The sequence below is a fragment of the Mixophyes fleayi genome, chromosome 2 (assembly GCF_038048845.1).
Source record: "Mixophyes fleayi isolate aMixFle1 chromosome 2, aMixFle1.hap1, whole genome shotgun sequence".
NCBI classification, from domain to species: Eukaryota; Metazoa; Chordata; class Amphibia; order Anura; family Limnodynastidae; genus Mixophyes; species Mixophyes fleayi.
The window spans coordinates 75180940-75206686 of NC_134403.1; the positions used below are offsets into that span (position 1 = coordinate 75180940).

Sequence of the window (25747 nt, forward strand, 5' to 3'; positions counted from 1 at the left end):
AGGAGGGAGAGTATTTTGATATTAGATTTGAGATGTATGAGGGGGTGGTGTTGTTCAGGGCGTTGTAGGTGAGGGTGAGTAATTTGAATTGGATTCTGGAGGACACAGGTAGCCAGTGTAGGGATTTGCAAGGTGGTGCAGCAGATGTGGAGCGGTGAGAGAGGAAGATCAGTCTTGCAGCAGCATTTAGAATGGATTGAAGTGTGGCTATATGGGTGTCGGGGCATGTGTATGTGTGCATATATCTGAGCATGCATGCTCAGAAGAGACTCCAGCTCTACTCTTTAGAGGACAGAATAAGAGCATGGGCAGATAGAGCAACATCACCGGGCCCCTACCCAAATTTTGCTATGGGACTCGGTTACGTTATGCTCCGCCACTGCTACCAACACAATTACTTTATATGTAACATGTACCAGATCAGTGGGGTTTTTGTCTCAAAATGGTTTTGAACCCATGTTTCCCATCAATGACTTTCTTTGTGCTCTTGCTACTATTTTACTTTTTTGACATAATTTACAATCAAATAAGGTATTAATAACAAAAATGTTAACTATTTACTAGTTTATTATTATACAGTTGTCAGTAAAAAAATATTTTCCATATTTGTACAGGTGGTGTAAATGAGAACTGTTCAATTTGTCATGCTCTTGGATGAGACAACATGAAACAAATGTCTATAGCATTTTTATAAAAATGGAAAAAAAAACAGTCATCTTGACGTAACAGAATTGAAATCCTGAAAGCAATAATCACATCTCAGTTACATAAAATATTTCATTTTGGTTAAACAGCTAAATGAACTAAAATAACCAGACATGTTTATTCACATTTAGTCCATTTTCCTCATGAAAACTAACAAAACAAAAAACAGCATTAGAAGTATAATATACTGATATAAAAACAGCCCAGATGGCAAAATTTATATCAAACAAAGAATTGGCTTTAAAACATTTATTTTAAACATTAACAATATTAAAAACAATCATGCTGAAGAGAGACTAATGATTCAAATAAACCATGATTATTTATCAAACAAAAAAAAACAACCACATTACAATATTAAAGAGAACTTCTAATTAGAAGCATACAATGACCCACATATTCTCAAAGAGGGTCCTCTATCTGGATCTCCATTCATAACATATATGGTCCAGAATATTCAGGATAAGATCCAAAAATCCAGTTGCTTATAATCCAAGCAGGGTTCAGAGATTTCAGATTTGAATAAGAAGCGTGGTATAGCAGGGCCATATTTTCCATTGGGCACGATGGGCAGGTGCCCGGGGGCCCCACGGGCAAGGGGACCCCATAGGTAAGGCTCTTAATAAGAATAAATAATCCTGCAAAAAAAAAAATCCTGCAAAAGAAAAACTTCAAGTGTCACTGAGCGAGTACATTTAAAAAAAGCAGTGCATCGGGGCCCCTATATATATATATAATATATATATATATATATATATATATATATATATATATATAAAATATATATAGGGGCCCCAATGCACTGCTTTGCCCGGGGGCCCATAATGTTTTTAAGATGGCCCTGTGGTATAGTCTCTAATTGGACAATGATGATTAGTGAGCTCAGAATAGAAATAAAGGTGGCCACCTGCGTTTATCCTTACCCATAGTCTGGAAGCGCTAAGGCACATGATAATTTGTAGAATCAATAAAGATGAAGTAACTCTCCTATATCACCTATGAGGAAGAGCTCTGAGAAAGTTACTTTGATAAATAAACCTGTTAGATGATATAGGAGACTTTCTTAAAACCATTATGATGATCTCTGAATCCATCTCAGCCAAATACAGAATCCTTTTGCAAGAGATTCAATGACGGATTAAATTCAAACACTAATTTACATATTAAGATTAAGTAGGAGGGACCATAAATTGTAAATTAGTATTTGTCATAGCCAGTGCAAAATTAGTGACGCAGAAAATGTATTTTTCATGCTCTCATAAGCCCCACCCACTTTTTGCACTAAGTTGCAAGGCCCTACTAAACGCCATAACTGTAGATGATCTAATTTGAAAACTTTATGTGTAAATTCCCATCTGCCGCTACACAGGGCTGCCAAGAGGAATTCAGGGGCCCGGTACAGCAACTTCATGGGGTCTCACTTATAGTTGAGCATGGCAAAAAAAATTGTGCCACAAGTGGGAGTGGGGGCGTGGCTAGCAGGTGAAAAGCGCTAGGCCACCCTCCTACAGAAAAAAACATGCATTGCTGTGTTCACCATTGGCACGAAGGACATCTAGCACCATAGTGTAATATATGTGTGTGTACATAAAGAGTTCACAGACTTTGCCTGCCCCTTACATTGGGCAGAACACTCACCAAAAATTGGGATTGTGCCACTAGAATCACAACATTTCACAGACTCTCCTGCTCTCTCCTACCTGTTCTTGTCACTTTCAACACCTATGGCTGCTGGTTTCTTTAGTCTGGGTCCTGGAATGTTGGGGGCCCTATATGGAAAAAAAATGGGTACATTTAGAAAATTCCAATCAGCCCTGACATTAAATCAGTAGTGCCCACGATTAATAATTAGGCCTTCCTCCAGCCCCAACATTAAAATAATAGTATTCCCATTTAATAAATAAACCTATTTCCCTCCCACAAAACAGCCTCAGCAATAAATTAATAGCATTTACATTTCATAAATGTATACCTATTTCCCACAACCATCACTGCCATTAAATAATTAATTGTCACATTTAATAAAGAGACCTCATTTCCACAAGCCCCCTGTGCCATACCCTCCATGCTGCTTTTGCCCCTTAACCTGACCCCCTTAATCACTCTGTGCCATGCTGCTCCCCTGCCACCTCTTCATCACTGTGCCATACTGCCCCCCTTCTTTATCACACTGTGCTATGCTGCCCCCCTTCTTCATCACTGTGCCATGCTGAACCCCCTCTCCTTCATCACACTGTGCAATGCTGCTTCCCCCCTTCTTCATCTCACTGTTCCTCCCCCCCTTCTTCATCTCACTGTGCCTTCCCCCTTTTTCATCTCATCTCATTGTGCCCCCCTTCTTCATCTCATTGTGCCTTCCCCTTCATCATCTCACTGTGCCTTTCCCCCCTCCTTCTTCATCTCACTGTGCCTTTCTCCCCCCCTTCTTCATCTCAGTGTGTCTATCTCCCCCCTTTTTCATCTCACTGTGCGCCCCCCATTTCTTCATCTCACTGTGCCCTTCTCCCCACTTCTTCATCTCACTGTGCCTCTCCCCCCTTCTTCATCTCACTGTGCCCCCCTCCACTTCTTCATCTCACTGTGCCTTCCCCCCTTCTTCATCTCACTGTGCCTTTCACCCCCCTTTTTCATCTCACTGTGCCTTTCCCCCCTCTTCATCTCACTGTGCCTTCCCCTCCCACTTCTTCATCTCACTGTGCCTTTCTGCTTTCCTCCACTTGCCTCTGTTCCTTTACTTACCTATGTATTGGCTTCTTTCATCTCTTTTCTTTTCTTCTGTCTTCTTGCTTTGTGCCAGGTCCTCTCTGTGCTGCTCCTCACTGAATGTCGGTCGCAACGTGACAACGTCACGCCCGAAATTCAGTGCAAACAGAGGAGTGAAAAGGGATGCCGGTGCCGCGATTATGTGAGTATTTGCATACTCACATGATCGCAGCGCCCACCTACCCCCCCTGGCGAAAAAAAAAAAGACAAAAAATAGGACAAAAAAAGTAGGTTGAAATAAAAAAACAAAAAAACGTTGGCAGTGGCAGTGAGAGCCCGGGCGGGGCCTCCTGGCATGCCCCCTTCTCTGCGGCCTTGCCTCTACAATAAAACAGTACTTGACGCTGGGATTCCAGTAGGCACTCAACCGTGCATGCATAATATTTTCTGCAAGCAAAGGTATCATATTACAAAAATGAGTTGAACATTAGTGAATACTTCTGGTGTATATGGATCGGTTACCACTACCAGCATGCTGGAAATATAACATAATTACTGTATTAATTTTCTCCATGACTTAAAAGCCTCTTACAGTAAGCATTGACAAGTAAAACATGCTAATCCAGTTTATCTACTGCAGACACAGCCTGTACTTAACTAGTTTTAGGTACACATAATACTGATAAGTGTTTTCTTAACATTTGATATGTACTGTACTACAGCACTGAAAGATGGGCTAAACATAATCCTGGGTGTATAATTATTTAAGTACTTAGAGGCCATTTCATTTCTTCCTTCCTGTGTGCTGGAAATGCTGATTCAGAATATAAATGAGTTGAAAACTACATCAGCACTGGCAGAATTAGTTCTAGTGTTCCCTTTCCCCCGTTTAATGGAATGTTGATTTATAGAAAATCTGCCATTTAGTTAAATGGTTGTTTGCTCATAAATATCAGAAGACCTAAATTGAGAAACTGAAAAAAATCATGACAGGGGAAATTACTCCTCAGTTAAAAGTAATTAAAGAACCATTAAACACCAAACTGAAATTTTCAGATATAACCCATAAACATAAAACAAACAATGTTCAGAGTTAACCTGACATTCTACTGCAGCTCGGTTAAAAAGCAAAGTATTATCTACATACTTGTCTGCTTTTAAAAAAAACAATTTCAGTGAGATGTGCAAGCAATACAGTGGCGCACGCAGGGGGGGTTTCTGGGTCTCCAGAAACCCCTCCCCTCCGCTAAAGAAGTGCCCCTGTACTATCCAGCAGCCGCGGCGCTGTCAAAGAAGCGTCCATGGTGGACGCTTCTATGACAGCGCTGCGGCTGCTGGATAGTATAGCGCCAGCAAATTCCGAGGCGCTTTACAATTGGGAATAACCATATATAAAACAGTACTGGGTAATACATACAGACAGAGAGGTAAGAGGGCCCAAGCTTACAATTTATATATATATATATATATATATATATATATATATATATATATTGTAAGCTATATATATCTACATATATATGCTTATATAGATATATCTATATATATATACACACATACATATATATCTATACACACATACATATATACATATACACACACACACATATATCTATATATATATATATATACAAACACATATATATACACACACACACACATATATATGTATATATATATATATATATACACACACACACATCATCATCAGTTATTAATATAGTGCCATAAATTCCATAGGCAATATTATCAGCTGATGAGTTATTTTACAGCAATCTAGCATTTTTAACAGAACAGGGGTGGCCAAGTTATACAGATTGGTAATCTGTTAGAGTGGCCTTATTACATTTGGGCTGGTTAGTCTAGCTGGACCATAGATTTTCAGGCATGCTTGAAAATCCTAAAACCATTTCCACTGGGGCACTATTAAGCATGCTGATTGTTTTCTGATCTCACTTACCTGTAGCAAAAGTGAACAAATTTACCTTGAATAATGTATATATCTGAGATCGTGGCCAATGGCCAGCATAAAGCTACAGAGATGACAACCATGAAAATGAAGCGCCATCATGTAAAAAACTGTAAAAGTAGACAATCAGAAGATTTCCAAATCTTAAATGTTAAAACATAAATAAAATAAATATAAAAAAAATGTGAATGGCGGCATATATTTAATGTAAATGTGAACTACTATGGGAAGGAAATAAGGTTAAAAATGGATTATAAAAATGGATTTCAGTCAAAGCAGTTTTATCACACAAGAGATATATATATATATATACACACACACACATACTTGTGTGTGTATGTAGATATTTGTTATATGTTTTTTGTATACAAATTCAAATATATATATATATATATATATATATATATTCACTGGTAGAAATGTGAATGCTCCCCAGTATTTATTACTCTATGACAGCAGTCAGCAGGATATTTTCAGCAGCAGCAGAATCACACAGTGCAGCTGAATCACACAGACTCACAGTTGTGTGAGAAGCGGGGCTGGGCGCATGCGTGCTGTGATTGCCGACACCGCTCCCTCCCCCAGGAGGGTCCTGTTACCATCATGGCACCAGTCCAGCAGAACATTCCCTAAAATAATTGAACTCCGTTCAACAATCTGTCAGCAGTGATAACTCCTTACGACTAAAAGAGAAACTAAATGAGAGGCCTTCAGGGCAGTGAGTGAAATTGTTATGAGCTTTGTAAACCCAATGACGTCTGTGTTGGAAACATCATACCCATCAGGTACTGCTGTTCTTTTCATGCAGTGAGTAACTAGTTATATAAAGTGTTTATAGTCTGATATATACTGCTGTTAGGGAAATAGGTGTGTCCTGTGCTGCTATGCTGCATTCATGAGCTATTACTCAGTCACTGTGTCCTGTGGAATGTGTTTAAGGGTAGGAGGAGGTTTCCTTAAATGACTTCTGTAAACTGGGGGTGGGGTGCATTGCAGATCATCAGACGAGGGCAGAGCTCTCATCAGGTATATGATAATGTATTATGTAACACCAGGGTAGCTGCTGTCTGCTAGTGTTTAATGACATGTTTGCTGTCAGTAACTGATAAGTTTCAGTCAGGGAATAACTTGCTGCATTTTTTTTGGGCAATACAGAAATGAAGTAACTTCTTCAAACCTGTTCCACAAAATATTTGTCTCATTCCACATTTGGCCGTGAAATTTCACATTTCGCTGGTGGAATTTGGCCATAACTGTTCTTCCAGTCCTACCCCAAACCCACCATAGAAATATGAGTTGATTTTGTCATTCTAGCTATATTTGTAGACTACAAACCAGTGATGGGCTACAGGTGGCCCTCTGTGCATTCACCTGTGGCCCCCAGGTGCTTTGTTGCCAGTTTTTTTTGCTATAGCTTGTAACACTTGTTTAAAATGTATGTCAATGTATTCTTGTAGATAGGTGCCTCTTTGATTAAATGTAATGTTTTCATTTATTACTGAGATTAAGGGTAAAGTGCGGCCCTTTTGAAGGTTAGAGGGTTGCACCATGCTGCCCCCCAAAGTGTTTCAGGTTGCCCATAGCTGATATAAACACTGAAATTTGGGTTTAGAAATATATTTAGAATGACATTCTGCTGACTATTGTATCAACAGACCTTTGCACCTCTGTGGAAGGGCCTGTTCCGTTGTGAAACTCAATTTGCATTAAATTCTGCTGCAAATGTAATCATTTTTAAACTAATACTATACAGTATCACTACAGGTGTTTTATCCAGTTATCGTGCCAATCAAACGATAAATGACCGTTTAGTGAAATATTGAATTGGTGTGCACGCTCCCATGATCATGTTTTATTGTACCAAAGCACAGGACATCCCCAGACCATTATTCCTCCTCCACTGTATTTTACAGTTGGCAGTAGGCATTGTTGTAGAAGCGTTCTGGCATCTGCCAAACAAAGATTTGTTTTGACTGCTCCAGAGTCCAATGGCAGTGTGCTATACACCACTTCATTCAATTGCACAGGGTGATCTGAGGCATGTGCGTGACTGCTCGGCCAACAAACCGTTCTTGTGCTGCTGATGTTGTTTCCAGAGGTAGTTTGTAACTCATTAGTGAGTGTTGCAATCAAGATTGAGAATTGTGTGAATAGAAATTAGCTTTTCACCAACGCTCCACACCCACTGCAGCTTTAACACGCCACAATAAACCATACACCAGTTTAAACAATTATATAATAATTGTGATTAATCGGCGACTTTGCAGCTAAAATTTAAAGCGGCGATGGCTTGTAAAGGCAAACTTGCGGCATCCTATAACAGTGCCACATTGGAAACCTCTGAATTCTTCGCTACGGCCCATTCTACTGCTAATGATTGACTATGGCAATAGCATGGCTGTTTGCTGGCATGTATGCAGCTGTTGGCAATTGGCGTGGCTAAAATGGCCAGGCACTCTAATTCAAAGCCGTGTCCACATACTTTAAGGCTCACCTGTGCTGAAGGGACAAGCAAGCTAAATGTATGTTTGCTATATGCTTTAAACTGACCCATCCCTTCGGTTAAAACAGTGATCAAAATAGCAATTATGGACAAAGAAACTACTACAGAGTTGTTTTTACAAGAACAGTAAATTATTTTTGTGTGTCTAGCCTAAGGCAAGTCACACAAATAGAGATCCAATGGTTATTTACTAACCAGAAACAATAGTTATTTTTTTTTTTTTGCTTTAGTTACTAATTTAATGCACACATGCACCCCAACCACATTTCAATCAATTCAGACCAAGGGCTAGATTTACTAAACTGTGGGTTTGAAAAAGTGGAGATGTTGCCTATAGCAACCAGTCAGATATTAACTAGAATCTGATTGGTTGCTATAGGCAACATCTCCACTTTTTAAAACCTGCAGTTTAGTAAATATACCCCTAAATCTGAAAAAGCCTGCTGTTCAGTACTTGGCCCAAACAGCTGACTCCAACAGGCCACCATTGGCTTGGTTGGATGATAACTGCCCGCACAGTCAGATGTGTTCATTATCTGACTGCAATAGATAACCTATCAGATTGACATCTTTTTGGGCTGTATGACATGCAGTGTTTATGGGCACCTTAAGGTAGAGGCATTAGCTATGCAGTAATGTTAATCCTTCTATTTGAGCACAAAGGTGTAGCAATACTTGACATCCTTGTTCATTGTTTTCAATTCACTTCTTCTGCCCTGTTCTTTATTGCCACTTCTTTCCAGTATCTTTTTCACCCTGACAGAGAAAACTTCACCTGAGTCAGGGCCAGGACTACAGAAGCTATCTCTAATGCTGGCCACATATGATGAGTCACAGGATAATTGGAAGAGAACTCACTGAGTAGCTTGGCTTGATAGCTCTAATGCCAATAAGGGGGCATAAAGGCTAATAATGATCGTTTATTAACAAGCCGATAATGATCTGATTGATAGCCATTATGCTAATTTTGTGTCCAAACCTGCAGCAACACTGATATCTCCACAGGCATGTCCTACATGTCCCACTCTCTTTCTCCTATATGCCCTAATCCATCATCATATTTTTATTCCTCGTAACAGAGGACGGGTGTCTGCACTCCTCTAATCCTTTTACTCAGAATCTGGCCCTTGACTCTGTTGTTAATAGCCACCATGCTACTTGCAGCAGCTTACACTATCCTTTTTCCCGGGTGTTGCTAAGCAGCCGGAACGCTACCTCCTTCTAGCTGCCTGCTCGTCTGTGTGCCGCCGTGCAGCTCGCAACTGCTTACACTTGTCCGCTGCTCGGTCAGGGACACTTCCTCCTGTTGGACAGCTGGGATGCTCTGTTCAGTGATTCCAGTCACATGACTGCAGTCAACATTCACTGTGGGGAGGAGGGGCTCGCTCCCAATGGAGCATTCTTATTGGTCCCCATTAGTTTAAATGGCAGGGAGGGTTTGGCTCCCTGTCTGTCATTTCATTATGCCTGCACCTTGTTCGCCTGCTATTGCTGCTCTATGTAGTTTGATTACCTGTTGACTGACTTTCTGCTTGATCCTGATCATTCCTTTGCTGCTGTCCATCTTTCTTGACCATATGGCTTTGTTTACTGGACCTCTCTTGCTCGCTACCCGCCCGACATTGACATGTCTCTGTTTATCTTGGTATGCAGCCTGCCTCAACCTCAGCCGTGTGCATATCCTCCGGTTACCTCTTGTGATAAATTTTTCCTTTTCTCATTTCAAGACCTGGGGGGGCATCAGACTACCTGTGAGAACATCTCTCTCCATGGAAAGGTGGTTTACCCTTATTCTGGTTATCCAGTGTCAGTGGGAGCCAAAACATCAGTGGGAGCTGTATTTCATATTTCATCTCAACGTCACCATGACCTCTCCCCCACTGTGTACCCAACACTAGTTGACCTCTTCAACCTATCTCGCTCCACTAGGACATTCCCATCATCATATAAAAATGCACTAATTTCTTAATCCTAAAGCCGCTTAGTTGCTCTCCTCCTCTTTGCCTCGAAACTACGTGAGTGGCATTATACGCTTTATGTCGTTCTCCAGTCTCAACCCATGCTTTCACTCTCAAAATTCCACTTAATCTGCCCTCACAAATGTGACCAATGATCTAATTGCATCAAAGTCTAAAGGTCAATTCTCTGTACTCATCCTCCTCTCAGGATCTCTCTGCCACTTTCAACTCCATTGATCACCTTGTTCTCCAGTATACCCTTCACTCCTTTGGTCTTCTTGACACCATTCACTCCTGGTTTACTTTCTACCGCTCCTTTAGTTTCTCTACCTCTGGCACATCCTTCCCTGCGTAACAAATATTATTTAGGGGGATTCAAAAGTTCCTGTACAAATTCCTCTGCTTTTATCACTGTACACATATTCTGTTGGTGAATTCGCTCTTTCTGTCTCCAGTGCCACCTCAACACAGATGACATCCTCTCCTCTGTTATAGTGTCTGTCCAACGATCTCTCTGCCATCCCCACATGGTTGGCCCAATGCTACCTAAAGCACATGTTTTTCATCTTCCCTCCCCCCCTCATTCTCACTTTGCCTAATGTTTCCCTCACCATCAATAACCCCACAATTTCCTTAAAACCCTCCCAAAAAGACACTACTTACAATACTGTCGCCTTTATCTTGGAAATATTGCTACAATACATTTTTTTTCTTACCCAAGACAACTAAAATTGCTTTCGCTCACCTCCTACCTTGGCTAGTGCAACTTTTTCCTCTCTGATATTCCCCTCAGCCATCTGTCACTGTTTTAATCCATCCTAAATGCCATGACAAGACCGATCTTCCTCTCTCACTGCTCCACATTTGCAGCAGGATTCTGCAAATTCTTATACTGGTTTCATCATCATCATCATCATCTATTTATATAGCGCCACTAATTCCACAGCACTGCACAGAGAACTCACTCACATCAGTCTCTGCCCCATTGGAGCTTACATCTAAATCCCCTAACGTACACACACAGACTGAGAGAGACTAAGTTCAATTTAATAAGGAGCCAATTAACCTACTAGTATGTTATTAGAGTGTGGGAGGAAACCAGAGCACCCGGAGGAAGCCCATGCAAACATGGGGAGAACATAAACTCCACACAGATAAGGCCATGGTCGGGAATAGAACTCATGATCCCAGTGCTGTGAGGCAGAAGTGCTAACCACTCAGCCAACGTGTTGGTTTCCAATACTCTTATCCAATTCAGATTACCCACAAGCCACATTTCTTTGTTTGTTTTTGTGTTAGTTTCTTAAGTTGTTCTGTTGTTCAGAAAGACATTTATCCTGCAACGGAAAAGATGATCCTCGAAGCAAATCGCTAAATATAATATAAGAATTATAGTACCGGTAGTTTCTGTAATGAACCAAAATTGTATTTTCATTTTATATAGCCTGTTAAAATATATTCTAATGTTAAGTTATTTCTGCTTTTTGGAAATGGGTGTTCTTACACTGTTTTACAGAACAATATTGTTATATTATGGATCTTATCAATCACAAGTTTACCCTAGCTTCTCACAGGAGGTTATTCATGTTGCACTTTAAAGTTATTGAATAACACCAAAGCATATTGTATGTCTGGAGCAGCTTGCACTATGCTGTTTGGTACAAAACTGCTAAGCAATTAAAACTGCAATGACGTCTTCCTTTTTTTTTTGTTTAAGCTTCTGAGAGCCAAGTGTGGGATTATGTAATGGTGACAATTGATTGTGTGTCACATACCCCATCACTCATCGGATGAATTTGCTGTGGAACCTAAATGAACTTAGAAACGTGCATCTTGCCCCAAGGGACAGAGAAGAAAGACAGGGCTATACTGAGTATGTTTTGTTAAGGAAAAAGATCAGCCATCAGATGTTACACTTGTGCTTCAGGGCGCTTAGTAATGCATGCAGACCTATTTAAATAAAATACTTGCACTTATCTGTATTGTGTATATTTTACCATATTCATTACTTATTTCATTTACTAGGCAGAAACAGGGTTATGTGACCTGAAATAAAATGTGCTCTTGCCCTCAAAATGACCCAGAGGTAGGAGAACATATATGGGTCGTAAAATCTGCCAGGTTTTACGTGATGGACCTATTGGCTAAATCATAAAACTGTTTAGAATGGTTACCAAATCAAATACACTAGATTGTAAGATTCTGCCTATGCAAGTAAAGGTACAAAAGCTAAGAGTAAATTCCATGGCCATAAATGATTGGACAGAGACTTGCCATAACATTTAGGAGTTGCCCTAAGACTGTAATATTTCTCTTACAGACATGCTGGTATTGCTCTTTAGGTGTAGTTTACTAGCATGTTTTCTAAAGTGTCAATATTTGTACTTCTGTATGACGTATTTTGATGTACACACTCTTTAAGTGGTCGGTATAACACATAAATGAGTGGAATGTTTTGTTGACTACATACAGTATGTTTTTATTGTTCTTGTAGATGGCTTAAAGGGTATGTCCATACAGATTTTGTTTTTTAGGACCACTAAACCTAAACTACAATAAACTCATATAAAAGGGCTTCTCCTCAGAAAATTTTGCCAGTTTAATAATTTGCAATAATAATGAAAAATGTTGGAGGTTATTGCCCACATCGGCCAGGACTGGTCAGACTGGTGGTCAGTGGTCTAACACACTGCTGGCTGTAGTGCTCACACAGTGCCTGTTCTAATAGGAGAAAAGATGGTTTATTCTATTATAATAGGACTCTGTTGGGCTCCAAGTGCCGGGTGGGGTGGTAAGTAAAAACAGCCGTGTGGAGCACCCGGGAAATAGATGCTGGGGAGAACACTGGGGCTATTAAAAGATTCAGAAATATCTATATAAAACTTCCTGTACAGTGTCACAACTAGAGGTGTTTGATGTTCTGTTCAGCTGAGTGCAAGCTCTTGTTCTATTATCAGACAATTTCTTCAGAAGGTGACTAAACCTGTCCTCTACTGTCTTCAATGGATTTGCTGAAAGGGGTCAATGTCAAAATTGCACCTCAGTAGGCCCCTCCATTTCTTTTCTGCTGTGATTAATATTATTTATTTTTTTGTTCAGACAGGTAGAGACAGTTTTTTGGTATCACAGTGAAGTACAGATAGTTTATAGTTAAATATGGGTTTCTAGTCTACACTTCTCAATTGGAAATTTCTTAATGCTGCTGTTTAAGTCTTCTGTTTCAGTCTTGGGTCTAAATGACTTTGGTAACGAAATGGTGCTTGAGTGATGTGACAAAAATATAAAGGTAGAATCGTATAATTTAATAAAAGTATGACAAAAAAAATAACATATAATGTAAATTAAATAGGATAGCAATATTGGCCAATGATTTTGAGAAAGACACAATGTAAGGTCATTTATGTAATGTTCAAAACTCAATTAATGTACTGCTAGAGCTGACCAGTATGTGGGCTATATATGCTTTAGTAAATATGTAAAATAGATAGAGCTTCACACATGACAGCCATCAGTTCCACAAGAACATTACTTGTCATCAGCTTGTATTTACTGACCAGCCAAAACCAGAAGTGTGACTAACGTACATGGCACTTACTCAACATTTACTATCTGGGCTTACAGCACATTTACTCAAAATCATTGGGCAATATTTTATCCTATTTATACTTTATTTTATCATTACACCTTTTTTTGTTTTTACACGTTTCCCAAGGAAGTCTAAACAGAATAAAACGTATATATGGACTATGCTGTGGACACATACTGCTACTTCTAACAATTATTGAATGTGGCTCCTTTTACAAGATAATTCCAGGAATGATAAGGAGACTGAAGTTCGCTAATGAGACAAAGCTCCTTTGCACCTTATGTGATATCCAGATAAGCTGTTTTTATATTTTGCTACAGAATTGTGACCAATCCAAAGGAGGAACACAAAGGACCTCAAGAGTTTACTTGCAGATAAACCTGACATTTTAATAACTTTTTGGTATACATTAATTTTGCACCTTATTTGCAAGCACTTTGTTAATTTACTACACCACTAGGTGCCTGAACCTCTTCAAATATAATTTTTAATTGTATTCATTATAGGGATAATCCAGGTAGAATTTTTTTTTTAAGTTCGCTCGAATCTCCAGTTAGCTACTTCCACAAAAATCATTCAACCCTCTAAATATGCTTCCTAATTTATTTTGTTACTTCTAATATTTCCAGGGATACTAAATATGTGCACTTGTATGTGTACTTTATTCTAAGTTTGGTGTGTAGTATTCAGTAATCAAATGTGTATACCATGAGGTTTCTTTATTCTACCTGTCATTAGCTGTAATGGCTGCTTTGCTGTATATGGCTTCCACAGTTTGCCTTTGTCTCCTGCAGTCATTTGCCTAATTGTTCATATAGTTCTATAGGGCAATACTAATGAGACTTCCAATTCCATGAAGTAAAGAGACCTAAAGTATTTTTTTTTTGTGTTTTCAAATACTATGATGCAAATAAAAAATATATTTTTGATTGGATAGTACAGATTCCCCATCTCTCCCCTTTTTCTCTGAATTAAAGCCACTGACAGAAGCTCTGTGTCCCAGACAGCTTATAGGCTGCTCCTTTTAATTACTTCTAAATTGTTCTTCCTATTCACACTACATGGCAGCCTTAATGAATTGGTTAATTCCTTAGTCAGCTGAATAGAGAGAGGATAAAGTTAATATCCCCATACGTTATATAGTGTGCAGTGTGTATGTAGTGTAATGATGATTGTTAATTTTTATTTTATTGGGGCTTACCGGATTCTGCCGAGTCCGGAAGGTCCTTGGGGCAGCATGGTGGCTAAGTGGTTAGCACTTCTGCCTTACAGCACTGGGGTCATGAGTTCGATTCCCGACCATGGCCTCATCTGTGAGGAGTTTGTATGTTCTCCCCGTGTTTGCGTGGGTTTCCTCCGGGTGCTACGGTTTCCTCCCACATGCCAAAAACATACTGGTAGGTTAATTGGCTGCTAACAAATTGACCCTAGTCTGTGTGTGTGTGTGTGTGTGTGTGTGTGTGTGTGTGTGTGTGTGTATTAGTTAATTTAGACTGTAAAATATGATATTTATTTTTTGTGAGACATCTATAGCTATTCATAGTATATCACTCCACAACATTGCATGTGGCTGAATGGATATTCTAGGCAACCTGTAGAATTTACTGACAGCTCAAGGCCACAGGTTACCCACTATTTCTACAGAATAATTGCTGTTTAATGCCAGGACTGTTTCTTTACAAGTTCTTTTTTCCCCCCTCAAAGGTATGTGTAAGTGTAATGGATATTATACTAAAACATTTATTAATCGTATAGTAGGGTTTATTTTATGAATAGCTAACACATAAGATGCACGGTGGCGTAGTGGTTAGCACTTCTGCCTCACAGCACTGGAGTCATGAGTTAAATTCCTGACCATGACCTTATCTGTGACGAGTTTGTATGTTCTCCCCGTGCGTGCTCCGGTTTCCTCCCACACTCCAAATACATACTGGTAGGTTCATTGGCTGCTAACAAATTGACCCTAGTCTGTGTATGTGTGTGTGTGTGTGTTAGGGAATTTAGACTGTAAGCCCTAATGGGGCAGGGACTGATGTGAGTGAGTTCTCTGTACAGCGCTGCGGAATTAGTGGCGCTATATAAATAAATGGTGATGATGATGATGATACACCTCTATTGATGACCCCCTTGGCCGACTAGATGCATCTTTAGTAGCAAACGCAGGCCTCTGCAGACTTCAAAAAGGGAAGCTCCATAAGACATGTCACACATGCACACTGAGAGTGGGACCTTGGCATCTGACGTACATTGCACTAAGTAATCTGAACAGTTGTGCTCAGCAAGCATTATAGCAGCAGTAAGAAGGGAAATCCTTACCGTGGAACCGGAACCCACACCCACAAGCCAATGAGAAGTCGGTCTAGGTAACTAGGGGGGGGCGTTTTGTTTTGTTTTAATAAACAGAGAAAGCTGGTTAATAATTTCTCCTTCTAAGTATTGCTATTTTATAAACATATTATGCACAAAGAATATTTCGGCAGCTTTAAAACACCAGGAATTAGTTGATAACATTGACCAGACAAACTGCATTCCTTAGGCTAGGTACACACTGGAGAATTTTCCAACCAATATTTTAACTAGAACGACTGCACCTGCGACTGACGGTCCGATCGGTCGGACGATTCATGCATCTACACTACACACGTTTTAAACGATTTGGGAAAGACCAGCCGTCGGGCAGTGATTTTTGACATTCATATTGTCGTCTTAAAAGATTTTGATTTTATACATGTTGAAACGGCATATAGTCTCTCCTTGCAGTGATAAGCCAAATAAATTTAAATACAGAGCAGAACATCTCCGGCAGAAACCTCCCAAAAACTTTTAAAAGGAAATGGGAATAGGTCATCGCTGTTCATTCTATAACACATCTTTGTGTACAGTGTATATTTGTTCGCCGCTGCACAGCAAAGATTTATTTTAATATTATGGATGCTGTTGAAGTAGAGCAGGCTACTGGTCTTTTGCTACTAGCTAAGGCAAGAAGACTGCAAGCGCAGACCCGGAGGGAAAGAATTGGTCATATTGGACCAAAGAGTGGTTTGAGAGGAGAGACTCATTCTCTCGTATACCCCTGCTGCAGGAGATATGGGACAACAACCCTAATGACTTCAGGAATTTCTTGCAGATGAATGAACCCACATTCCATGAACTGCTCAAACTAGTCACCCCCCTCATCCAGAAGGAGGACACCTGTTTAAGAAGACCTATATCTGAAGAACAGAGAATGGTTGCTCCCTGACATTTTTAGCCACAGGAAGGACACTGGCTGATCTCAAATACAACACAGCAATTTCACCTCAAGCTCTGTGTTTGATCATACCTGAGACCTGTGACGCTATAGTTCAAGTTCTGTGTGAACAGTATATGAAGGTTGGTAAAACAAATATTTTGCTTTTTAAAACATAAATATAATTTTATTACAATAGAAACTACATTCTATACAAAATGTGCAATACATCAAAATCTGGGCAGGGGTTTACAGCTGTTCATAATGCAACAATTTGCTAATATCCATTGGTGATTGATTTCCTATGTATTGTTAAATCCTTGTGTTGGGCATTGGTGTGGAAGTCATGTAGGTTTTCCGGGTAACACATTGTCCTCCAATAATGGAATGTTGCATATGGCTAGGCTGAATGTATATGATGGTGCCTGCCTGAAATATCCTTGCTCCTATGTGTGATTGGATTGTGTCAAAACTGTGGCTATAAGTCCTCCATGTTCGACCTACAAATGAAGTTGCACGCAAAATGTTCCATTTGTATTAGTCTGCTTGCACTTCTCAATTTTGCTTGCTAGCGTTGTTGCAAACAGAGCAAATGAGTCTTGTTAACCTTTTATAGACATCAAATGGTTTGCGTATTCTACCATCTTTTCTGTTAGCGCATCACTTTGATCAAGATCACAGAGCCTTTTGTTTTTCTTTTGCACACTTTGTTGCTGTGTTGGTACATCTCTGATGTCCTGGCTGTCTGCTGTTAGCTGGGTTCCATGTGTAGTTGTAGTTGTCTCTTGTTGGTCAGCCACATCAGAGATTATTGGTTCAGACTAGATAGCAGGCTGTGTAATGAAAGCAAAAAGTAAAGTAGTGAGTATAACATTACATGTACCAATTTAACAATTACAAACATCTTTGACTTTCAGTTTCCTGCAACGGTAGAGCAATGGCAACTTATTGCTGAAGATTTTGAAAGTCAATGGAATTTTCTAAATTGTGGAGTTGCCATTGATGGGAAACATGTATGAATTATGCCCCCCTCCAAAAGTGGATCTTATTTTTACAATTCTAAAGATTTTTTTCAGTATAATTCTAATGGCAATAGTGGATGCCAATTATGAATTACTATTTGTGGACATTGGGAAAAGTGGCCTCGGATGGAGGCGCAGTGGAGCAGACTCCCTTCCATGACAAACTATAAAAAATGAACTTAATCTACCAACTGGAAGTGACACAAAATATGGACTAAATTTTGTATTTGTGGCAGATGAAGTGTTTGCATTACACAATAATGTATTGAAACCTTACCTGCAATACAATCTGTCAACAGAAAGGCGGATATTTAATTATAGATTGTCACAAGCTACGTGTGTTGTGGAAAACTTGTTTGGAATTCTGAGTAACAGATTTGGAATCTTTCATTCAGCCATAAATCTAGGTTTAGACAAGGTTGACAAAGTGGTGATGGCTTGTTGTGTCCTTTACAACTTTCTTAGGTGCAGAAGCCCCTGTGTGCACAGTACACATACCAATATGGACAACAATGTAGAAGTTACGGAAGTTGTTGGGCCGACATCACTGGAGATGAAAAATGGCCAAATTTAAACAGGGGGCCTAACTACATTGTCTTAATGGTGTGGGTGCTGTGCCATATCAGAATGACATTGTGTAATGTATGTATGTACAGAAGCATGTTATTTCATCACTCTGCGTCACTTCAGATGGGGAACCACTGTCCGTGTCCAGGTTGCAGGTGGACTGTAGTAATTTCATCTTCACGGGTGAAGTTAAAGAGGTCAAAGTGCCACAAATTTGGCACATACACATCCCTTGCCGCTGTCCTAAGGTTCTGTGTTTTCTCCGTGGCCCAATCGATATTTGCTCCAGGGTAATGTGGAAGGCATGCTTTCACTAGTTCTTGCATAGCCACACTTCTCTTGTGCCTGTTAAAGTAGTCTTTAGATTGTATTTTCCACAAGCAGGGATGTGATCTGTAGGTCTCAATGAAATCTTTCATGAGCTCTACATTGCGGTCATATGCCATGTCAATATGTCATTGAAAAAAATAATAAATAAAAAAAAGATTATATTTGCGCATTTGTTTTTTTTTAAAATATTTTTTTTTATTAATAAACCAACAGATAAAATATAATATAAGTAAAAAACACTGCACCACGTGGGAGAGGTAAAGACATCAGAAATTTACTTACACACGCCCTGAAAGGAATCACAGTTTGAGGAACTATCGGCAGTTGGTTATGGAATCAGTCGTGAATTCATACACACTACATGATCGGCAGGTGATTGGAATGATATTATTGAACAGTATGAGCAACCAAATGAAATGACAATCGGCACTGTCAGTCATCGTGTAAGCATACACACTGACGCGATATCTGACCGAACGGCACGATGATTGGCTGAAAAACCTCGAGTGTATACCTAACCTTACTTTATGGAAAAACAGATCTACTCATGTAGAGTTGGTCAACAGTGCAAGCCAAGGCATTGAAGGAGTTCTGTAATGTTGTGGTCCCAAGCACACTCTCCTGTTATATAAACCTGAAGAGCAGCATTCCAACTTGGTCATCCAAGCTTGTGTTCACATGCTCTGAATATCAGCTACAGATGGTATTCCTGTTGCTGTGAGCGAACAGTGTTACCCTAGCAGGGTTTCTTACAGAAGTCCAGCACAATGGTGAAAGAGGGGACAGGTGGCTGGTTGAGTCATAACCGAGGGAGTGGGAAGAAATATTAAGGGGATTGTACCTTGCAAATACTCCCATTCTTTACCTGAACCACAAGGAATTAAATAGCACTTGTTTTCTCCTCGTTCATTGTTGGCAGTTCAAAGCTCTACAATTGGAGCTCTATGAGCCCCATAGTTTGTTATGGACAGCTGCAGTCTTAGCCGGCTCTTGGCTACAGGTAATGGGAGGTTGTTGGGTTGACGCACACCCCTATTTAGAATATGTAGGGAAGATCTTAATTGAGACGTGGTTTTTCTAATTTACGGTTTATTGGTCCTTTGATGGGTTGTAAGGTATTGTGACACAAAATTGATGCAGCACAGTGGCTTAGTGGTTAGCATTTCTGCCTCACAGCACTGGGATCATGAGTTTGATTCCCAACCATGGCCTTATCTGTGTGGAGTTTGGATGTTCTCTCCATGTTTCCATGGGTTTCATTCGGGTCCTCCGGTTTCCTCCCACACTTCAAACAAAAACAAAAAACATACTAGTAGGTTAATTGGCGGCTATTAAATTGGCAATAGTCTCTCTTGGTCTGTGTGTGTATGTTAGGGAATTTAGACAGTAAGCTCCAATGGGGCAGTAACTGATGTGAGTTCTCTGTACATTGTTGTGGCATTAGTGGCACTGTATAAATAGCTGATGATGATGATTGACGGCAAAAAGCAACTAATACAAATATTACAAAAATGTCCACATTCAAGTTCTTTAGCCTTTCCAAACTGTTCTGAGTTGCAGGTGCAGTCAGGGTTAACAAGTTATTTCACAAATGCAAGAGTTTCGTTCCCTGTGAACTGATTCATGTTCCTTAACATATTGCTGCAACCAGAGGCTACTTCTGACAGTAATTGTTGCATGCACAGAAGTCTACCTACAATTTTTTTTTCTTTTTACAGTGACATTTGGGGATGAAAGCAAATATTTAAATAGAATATTTCACCAGGCTCTTCATTGACATTTGATTTGTTTATTACATAATGTAATAACTAAAAAAAGGCATTCATCCTGATTTGCCTGGTAGAAAGCATGTAATAACATGTAATAAAGCGAGCTCTCAAGCTCTAGAGTCAAGTTGAGCGTCTACATACAACATGCTCTCTCCCAGGCCGACTCCTCTCTGCCAGCACCTGTGTGATCTATGAGTTGTTCTTTACTAAGAAAAAGAGGTCATAAAGGAAATGTATATATTATGCCTTTTTCATAGTGCACAAGTCAATGTGAAAATACTGTATTTAGGTTCTATCTGTGTTGAGATGGGGAGTTTGCGAACCCACAGCTGATTGGTTCTTGGTGTCCTTTGTGCTCCCAACCCTTCTCTTTGCTCTTGTATCCTCTTTCCACCTAATCGAATGTTTGATAAGAAAGGAAAGTACTTCTAGCTATAGTTATGGAAGGGAAGTGATGCAAATAGTAGTGTGTCTGTTTATGTGTCAGGAAATTTTAGCAGAAAGAGCAATGGTGGTGCTTCAAATGGTCTGTTGTAACTGGTTTGTAGCCAGGGTCGGACTGGGCCACCGGGGGGGACGGGCTATCCACCGGTAGGCCCCTGATCACTCCCTTCTTCGATGGTGAGGGGGAGCGGGTAACTTTAAAAAAGTAAATAAATTGAAAATAAAAAAATACTCACGTGACCACGGCTCTCCCCGACTCCTCTCTGCTCCATTCGCACTGAATGTCGGGCGTGACGTCATCAAGCCCGACGTTCAGTGACGAGCGGCTCAGAGAGGAGTCGGCAAAAAGAGAGAAGACCGAAGAAGAGAAGAAAGAAGCTGATAGAAAAAGTAAGTGCAAGAACGGAAGCAAGGGGGGGAGTAAAGGCAGCATGGCAGCGAGTGAAGGTGGAGCACAGACAGCATGGCAGCGAGTGAAGGGGGAGCACAGACAGCATGGCAGCGAGTGAAGGGGGAGCACAGACAGCATGGCAGCGAGTGAAGGGGGAGCACAGACAGCATGGCAGCGAGTGAAGGGGGAGCACAGACAACATGGCAGCGAGTGAAGGGGGAGCACAGACAGCATGGCAGCGAGTGAAGGGGGAGCACAGACAGCATGGCAGCGAGTGAAGGGAGAGCACAGATAACATCGCAGCGAGTGAAGGAGGGGCAAAGGCAGCATGGCAGAGAATGAAAAGGGGCCAAAGCAGCATGGCAGAGAGTGTGAAGGGGGGCCAAAGCAGCATGGCACAGGGTGATGAAGGGGTGCCCGGAGAAGGGGGGAAGCAATAGCAGCATGGAGGGCGCAGTGTGATCTTAAGGAGGCACAGCATGGTGATGAAAGGGCACAATAATGTGTGTGTGATGGCACAGCGGGCTTGTGACAATGTAATGTGTGTGTGGTAGGTGGTGGCTAACTAATGGGTGCTATTTTGTTTGTGGGGTGATGGTGAGGCAATTTAATTTTATAGTGGGGACTATTAATTTAAGATGGGGTGGTTTGGCCGCTATTGAATGCGGGGCTGAGTTTGATGAGCATGAGGTATATTTATTAAATGTGAATATGAATTATTTAATGGCAGTGACGGTTGCGGGAAATAGGTATATTTATTATACGTAAATGCTATTAATTTATTGCTGGGGCTGTCTGGAGGGAGGGAAATAGGTTTATTTATTAAATGGGAATACTATAACTTTAATGTTGGGGCTGGAGGAAGGCCTAAGTATTAATTGTGGGTCCTATTGATTTAACGCCAGGGCTGGTTGGAATTTTCTAAATGTACCCATTTTTTTTCCAAATAGGGCCCCCAACATTTTTTCCAAATAGGGCCCCCAACATTTTTTCCAAATAGGGCCCCCAACATTCCAGGATCCAGACAAGCCGCAACTAAAGAAACCAGCAGCCGTAGGTGGTGAAAGTGACAAGAACAGGTAGAAGAGAGCAGGACAGTCTGTAAACTGTTCTGAGTCTAGTGGGACAATCCCGATTTTTGGTGACTGTTCTACCCAATCTAAGAGGCAGGTCAAGACACTGTATTCTTTATATACACACTGCATTCTTTATATACTACACTATGGTGCTACCTGTCCTTTGTGGGATGACCACTCCCCCTCTAGTGTCTGGTCTCGCCTCTTTGATGGCTGCCATCACCCCCTCTGGTGGGCCCCTAGTGTTGCAGTCCACCAGTGGGCCCTTCATGCCCCAGTCCAACACTGTTTGTAGCAGGTATTATCACAGAATGTAAATAAATTCTTTTTGCACAATTTTATACCTATTTTGTTTATTTGAAATCCCAGTCGATAAATTATACAGGAAACCTTTAAAAAATTTGGCTTCTGTGCTTTTAATTTAAATGAGACATCAATGCAATATGTATCCCTGTATTTGTCCACATAAAGTCATTATGAAGTGGCTGCATTCTCATTCTATTTACCTATAATCCCAACGTTCCTTTTTGGAAAATGGAGACACTTTAATTTTCGGAAATCAGGACTGTTGGCAGGCACATTTTATTCCTTGTGTTCAGACAGGAAGAAGGAAGGAACGTGTATCTCTATCGTTCCCCTTATGTAGGACCTGCGTCCCCAATAACAAATACACAGTGCAAACGGAAATTACACTGAGGGCCAAAATAAATATTAATTTTTATATGTTTTTGAAAGGTCAGAACAATACAAGCATACAGTTGGTACAAGTATAACACTCCACAAAATCGTCTTAGATAGTAGACAGGAGAGATAAGAATGACAGTAATAATGTGGCACTGAAAAACCAGTACTGAACGACCACATTTTTGAGGATATAGGGGGAAAGAGGATGAAAAGAGAGGGGGAAGGAGCCTAAATAAATATATATTCAATGAGTGCTTCAAAAATTGTGGGTGGGAGTACATTGGAAAATGGGCTTAGTAAGCACTTTAATGCATTTTCCATTCAGTGTTTTGTACTATGGCAATGTAATGTGTAGTATGTTTTAGTAGCTGCAATTATTATCAATACTGCTAACCCAGGAAGTGTGTATATGATGGCCATAATACAGATGGTCTTAAACAATTTAAACTGTTGGGTGCCACTTTTAATGAACAGTCATCAAGGTGACCCCAAATTCTAGTTTGATATGGAGGGTATTTACTATAAGGTATGGAGAAAACTAGGACTCTCCCTGCTCTGCACAGACTCTATTTGATTACACCTACATGGGTTTGTCAAGGTTGGCACATACATGTTTAAGGACAGGTGTTGGTTAAAATGATGAAAAAGCAGTAGTATTTGTCACAAGTATTGCAACAGTGTAATAACTAATTGTATACCTCTTAAACAAACAACTGTGAATACTTAATTGTCCTGCTGTGTATTGCATTAAAAAATATGCGTTTCCTCTAATAGAATAATTTTTTTCATGTTTTTTGGTGAGGCTGAACTGTTTTTACGGTTTTATCTTGTTTTACCGAGATGGTGGTGATTAATCTTCCTGATAAAACTCTGCTGCAGCATCCCACAACACCCCATATGCTGTGATAACACATATATCACTTCAGCTCCTGTCATGTTTCATTTGTCATAAGAGAAATTGGGTTCCTCTCTTCTTCCCTCCCCCCCTCTGCTCTTGGAAGAAAAAATGTTTCCAAATTAAAGCTCCCATATGATTCTCTGAAAACTTACAGCTTTCTTAGTTTGTATTAAACGGTAATTCTGAAAATACATCAGTGTATACAATATCTCCCTAGATTTCATCATGCCCCGCTTTACTGCTTATACCTGTTTTGGTGTATGTGGGGATCATTCATGTCCCACAAATCCCATAATACCTATATAATGATAACACTGCTTTCAAATATTGGCTTTTTTACCAAGCATCAATAATTCACTATGGAATCACTGAACATTTTTTTCCAAAAGAATAATACTGATGTAGAAAGGGTTTCTGGACAGGCAGTTAACTCATACGTCAAGTGCTAACTTTGTATTAAATCTTATTTGTTCAAAGTTTAATCAGCAATCCCACTTAGATTTTTTTGTCTTCTGTAACTAGCACATTTGAAGAGAATTCCTTGATTTCTTTTGCCCAATTACAGAAAAAAATATAATATCCCTTATTAAGATTTCTAGAAATATTTGCAAATTTACCACTGAATTAATTCCTAAAATAATCCACTTCCCATTCTAAAACCTCCCCTACCTTCAATAGTTTAAGAATATTAAAGACTAGTCATGAGGGAGACATATCATCATGTCATGTGTCCCTCATAACCCCATTAGATGAACAGAAATTGGCAGCTCATATGTATGTATATGTATATATATGTGTGTCTGTGTGTATATATATATATATATATATGTGTGTGTCTGTGTGTGTGTGTGTGTATATATATATATATGTGTGTGTGTGTATATATATATGTGTGTGTGTGTGTGTGTGTGTCTATATCTATATATATATATATATATATATATATATATATATATATATATATATATATATATATATGTATGTGTGTGTGTGTGTGTATATGTACGTGTGTGTGTGTGTTTATATATTTGTATGTGTGTATATTTTATTATATATTTTGAATCATTAACTACACTTTCAGAATTTTTTTATCAACACGTTACCATTTTTTGGCTTGCCTTTACTAAAGTAATATGTTAGTTTCTGCACGATCTTAAATATACACAGTAAATGTTCATATATTTTACTTCCGCATCAAAATGGAAAACACTTGCAGAAATAGATATTTTTCTCAATTACGATTTAATTTACTTCAGGTAAGTGTAGATATATATATATATATAATATAACATGGTTATAATACTGACATATAATCTATGAAAAGGCGATCCATTATCATGGATAAATGCACGGACTCATTTTGAAGAAATGAGTGTACCAGGATCTCTTTCTTGCAGTTTGTGCAAAATGAAACTCTTCCTTTCCACTATTGAACAGTTGCTTGTTTCTACACACTAGAGGGATACATTATACTTTATCCTTTTTTTTTTTTTTTAAATGTATTTATTATATTCCTGTTCACCTTTGTATTTACCTCATAAAGAGAGCCTATCATTACCACTACATTGGTATATTTAAAATTTTAAATTATATATATAATTGATACAAATTGTATGCAATTAAATTTTCATTCCTTAGCCCATAGCCACAATAGCTGTGGCCAGTTTTCATTTAGAACTTCTAGACTTTACCTGCTGAACCTGTCATGTCACGTTTGCCAAGATTGTTAGTGGGATTAGTAATGCAGAAGGTGGAGACTTTATTACTAGGATTAAAAAAACAAAAAAACAAATGCATTTGGGTTACCAAGGGATCACTGGTAAGACTAGTTGTGTTAGTACTGGCAATGTTGTCTGATGACCCGTTTTGCAATACATACCCAATTCAGTCAAGTATAAAATGTAGACCCGTTC

At 39.5% G+C, this 25747-nt stretch overlaps 1 long non-coding RNA gene across 1 annotated transcript; it reads left to right on the forward strand.

Annotated features, from left to right (window-relative positions):
* Positions 1-5931: 5931 nt before the first annotated feature.
* LOC142140155 (uncharacterized) lies at positions 5932-11814 on the forward strand. The gene is made up of 2 exons (XR_012688307.1): positions 5932-6162; positions 11556-11814. It is a non-coding gene; the product is annotated as an uncharacterized LOC142140155 (long non-coding RNA).
* Positions 11815-25747: the final 13933 nt, after the last annotated feature.